The sequence below is a fragment of the Furipterus horrens genome, unplaced genomic scaffold, assembly GCF_987537825.1.
Source record: "Furipterus horrens unplaced genomic scaffold, mFurHor1.1.pri manual_scaffold_3, whole genome shotgun sequence".
NCBI classification, from domain to species: Eukaryota; Metazoa; Chordata; class Mammalia; order Chiroptera; family Furipteridae; genus Furipterus; species Furipterus horrens.
Genome location: NW_028327173.1, coordinates 32,813,155 through 32,817,737, shown reverse-complemented (window position 1 = coordinate 32,817,737; position 4,583 = coordinate 32,813,155). Strand labels below are relative to the sequence as shown.

At 49.6% G+C, this 4,583-nt stretch overlaps 1 pseudogene; it reads right to left on the bottom strand.

The window, feature by feature from the left end:
* Positions 1 to 3,038: 3,038 nt before the first annotated feature.
* LOC150014862 (nucleoside diphosphate kinase B pseudogene) lies at positions 3,039 to 4,188 on the bottom strand (annotated as a pseudogene).
* Positions 4,189 to 4,583: the final 395 nt, after the last annotated feature.

The following is a 4,583-nucleotide window of genomic DNA, read 5'->3' as shown; positions in this document are numbered from 1 at the left end:
AGGGGACATGGAGGAGCCTCCAACCCAGCCTGCCTGAAGAGGCTTTCCTGGGGACATCGTTATGTAGTGGAAATTCGAACAACAAATAGGACTTCTTTTCCTTCCTTCCTTCCTTCCTTCCTTCCTTCCTTCCTTCCTTCCTCTCTTTCTCTCTTTTATACTTTCTGTTTTTCTTTCTTTTTTCCCTTTGTCTGCTCTTTCTTTCAGTTGTTAAGTAAACGATCACTGAAGAACTACTATATATCTACCACTGTGCTAGGCACGGCTATATGAGGTGAATCAACAGGCCTGTGGCCCCTGCCTACATGAAGATTATGGTCTCCTGGGAGACAGACATAAAAAGTGGTTACACCATATGCACATAGAAACACAAAAATCCCCACAAACCTGTTAAGGTCTCAAAAAAAAGAAAGAAAGAAAGACTTAGTGTTACAAGAAAGCATAACAGACCTGTGATCTGCAGGGTGGAGAGGAGCTGGTCAGACACAGAGTGTGAAGCGTAGCATCCAGGGTCAATGCATGTGAAGGCTCGGGAGTGGGAAGCAGCATCACATGTATAAGAAAACAAACAGACAGACAGAAGGCCAGGGCAGCCAACCAGCAGTGAGCACGGGGGAGATTAGCACAAGATGATCAGGGCAGGCCATTGGTCAGGGTTCAAGCTGAGAAACAGAATGGCTGGGGGTGAGAATAAGGGATTTATTTTAGGGACCTGAACCTCTGCAGTTGTAGGAGGTGGTTTAACAGTCTATCTGAGGCTGTTGTCCTGGTGTCTGATGCTGGGGCCTGTAGTCACCAGGACAGGGAGTTGAACAGAAAAGACATGAAGATGCAATCCTGAAGGTCTAACTCCTCCAGAGCTCCTCCGTTTGAATTATGCTGGTGGCTGCAGGGGAAGTGGGCCCTTCGCCATGGAGCTAAACAGTCCCCAGGGCCAGGAGAAGGAGAAACCAAAGGACAGTGTGGCAGGAGATGGAGGAACTGCAGGTGGGCTCCGGCCCATGCCAACACAGTGACTGGCCCCATGCCCAGGGCCCTGCACTGCCCTTCTGAGTGCTTCACTTCTTCCACCCAAATCTGCAAACCCCCTCTTGTGCCCCTTGCACACCTGGGATATGCAGCAAAGGGAATTCTGGCAAATTAGTTCCAGCATAATTAACTTGACACACTACAAATGCAAAGTAGGTAGGCAGGGGCCAGATCAGACTGGTCCTTGTTAAGTTTGGATGATTTTTAAGTCATGGGAAGAGCTGTTTGATTTTAAGCAGGAAAGTGGAGAAATTACATGGTCCATTTTATATGTTAAAAGGTGCCCTTTGCTGCTGAATGAAGGATAACTTAAGAGAGAAAGGAGATGGAGGCAAGGGGTCCAGACAGGAGGTTCCTGGAGGGACCCCAGCAAGTGAGCATGGGGGTCTAGGGGGAGGGGTGGGCAGCAGAATCAGAAAGAAGCAGGTCAATCAGAATGATCTGGTATTGGGTTGAGTGTGAGGAGAAGAGAGAAGGAAGGTGATTACCCCATGGCTGGGGAAAGCATTTACTAGACTGGGAAGAATGAGAAGAGGGAATGGTTGGGAGATTGGAGTTCAATGTCCAAGAGTCCGCTTTTGGACAGATGAGTCAGTGAGGCACCCAGGCTGGGGTTGGCAGCTAGTATTTGAGGTCTGAAGATCAGGAGAGCATTCAGACTGTGAGACAGATCTGAGCATAAGCAGCATATGGGGGGTATTTGTGGATGCAGCTGAAGTCCACTGAGGGAGAGGGGGATGAGAGAGAAGAGAGGGAGAAACCCTGGCGCCACCAAGGGGTTTTAAGGTATGATCCAAATTTCATTCTAGAAAGATCTCTCGGACTGTAGCATGGACAATCATTTGGAGGGTGGCGCCGGAGGCAGAGAGATCAGGTGTTGGTGACCAACCACAATCTTTCAGTAAGTAAAACAGCATCAAGTGTTGCTGCTTTAGCCTAAGACTATATGGACTAAGTTAAGCAAAATTAGATAACTCCTGCTCACCCCTGTTAAGACATGGTGGGTGGTGAGTGGGTAAGCTACATGAATGAAGCCCATCCAGTTCCCTACTATTCCCCTTATAATTACCATTTTAATGGACATAATAAATTTAATTGCTTAAATGTTGCAGTGGATTTGGAAAACAAAATCATTCAGAATTCAGGGTTCATAAAAAACCAAAGTCCTGTTGATTCTACCTCCTCAAAATTTTGTAAATCCATCCATTTATCTCCAGTCCTGTTTCTACCACCACAGCCCGTCCAGCATCATCCCTCATCTGGTTCACTGAGCCAGTCTCCCGGCTGGTCTCCAGCCTCTCCCCCTCCAGGCCGTCTTCCATAGGCGTCACCGACGTCTTCTCTAAGTACAAATCCGACCATGTCACTCCAGCTAAAACCCTTCACTGCTTCCACTGCCTCCAGAATAATATTCAGCCTTATCCACAGGCTCCAGGCCCTGCCTGATCCTGGCCTTGCTCTCTCCGGCCTTAGTTCCATTGCATGCCCCACACTCCCGCCCCAGCTTCCTCCTACCCCCTGCTCTTCATCAGCCATTCACACCCAAGAAAGAGCCAATGCAGGTCTCAGAATGAGCCTTGCCCTTTTCCCAGTTTTGCAGGCATTGCTCCTTTCCCCTGGCACATTCCCTTGGTCTAGCACATTCATATTTAGACTTCAGAATCCTTGTCTGGCCCCACCATTTATGGGTACCAGTCCCCTCCTCACCTACTGTGTGCCCATAGACCTTGTGGGTTCCCTTCAGAGAATGCACCACCCTGTACTATAATGCTTGTCTCTTTCTCCCTAAATAACACAGGGACCCTTCTCCCTCCCTCCCTCCCTGCCTCCCTCCCTCCCTTTCTTCCTTCCTTCCTTCCTTCCTTCCTTCCTTCCTTCCATCTTTATCCCAGTTTCCAAAGGCTTTATGGGTAAATATGTTTTAGGAAAGAAAAATTGATCCTATTGCTTCCAAGTCTGTGGAATGAAGCACTGTGTCCAGGGATGGGGACTGCTGCTTTGTCCCCCTGTCATTCATAGATCCAGTCAAAGACACGAGACTTGTAGTCACCAATTCTTTGGGCTTAAACCACAGGCTGTTTCCTTTTCAGCACATTTCCCTGAGTCACTGCCATGAGTGACATTGACCACTTGACTTCAGAAGTCCCCTTGGATGGTGCCTGGCTTAGATCGCACTGGTCTGGTTTCCTCAGGCACCACTGGTCCTGTCTTCACCACACTCAGCACCTGCCAGACATGGCCACGATTGGCCTTGAGTTCATGGATTTCTCCAGACAGAGGAAGAATGGCCAGTCCTTCAGGTCAGCATAGTGCTGCTTCGGGTGTCCATCTCCATCAGACCTAAAAAAACTTCACGGCCACAAGGCGGCACTCCTTCTGCTCAGAGCTCTTGCTGGCCTTATCCACCAGGCCACACCGCATGCGCTCTGGCCTAATGGCCACGAAGGTACCATGAAGGCTGGCATGGCCCCAGCAGCTGGGTCAGGGGTGTGGGGGGACCGGAGCCACCCATTTCTTCTTCACTGCTGTATCTGAATGCCCAGCACAAAACCTGGCAAGTGGTGGTTGATTTTAAAAAATGTTTTCTAATAATTAAAGGGATCTTGGAAGACTTTAGATGGGAAAGCTTTCGGACTATTTGGAGCAACCTCAATGAGAATCAGAGAGATAGGCTTTCCCATACCCTCCATGGAGCCCACATTGCAAGAGGGAGACAGACAGGAGTGGGCTCCACATCCCAGTTCCATCAGAAGGGCAGAGCTTTCCTCCCTGACCCTGCACCACACAGAGGTGCAGGGGGGCTCCCCACCCCCACATTGCTCTGTGCTGCTGAGTCCTCTGTCTCCCAGGCTGTCTGGCTGGGCCCACTCCATACAAGATGCCCAGGGCCTGCTTCACTTTCTCCAGAACAGAAGAGGGTCCTGGGCACCCCTTCTCCCTCTGTTTATAGCCAGATGAAGCTCCAGCTGAGCCTGGAGCCGGAGAGAAAAGAAGATCCAGTCATTCTCAATTTCCTACAAACCTGACACTCAGTCCCTGTTGCAGAAAAACCAAATCACCTTCCACTCTTGACATACCAGGAAATCACAGTATCTCAGAGCCACAGGGACTCTAAGAGAGCACCCATTCTGACCTTCCAATGCTTTGCTCCCCAGTCATTGGGCAAAAGAGGAAACGGAAGTACAGAGACAGGTGGGGACTTGATCAGGCCGACTCTGAGAGTCAGTAAGATTGTTGGGGCCACACACCTCAGGTCTCTTGCTTCCTGGCTCCACATTCTTTCCAACCCTAAATCAAATAATTACCTGAGAATTCACATCGGCACCCCGAAGGGATCTTTCTGCAACCTCACTCTGCTGACACACCTCCTGTGGCAGAGTTAGCACCTCTAGGCAATCTAGATAGCTCTCAGTGTTAGAAAGGCTGAACCTGACTCACTACCCTCTGGGGACTTGTCTGGAAACTCAGAGCTTGGGGAGATTGCGTGGAAAGAAAAAACAAGAGAATACTGTGTTCCTTGGAATACCCTGGGATAGAGGAACGCAGGCTGGCAG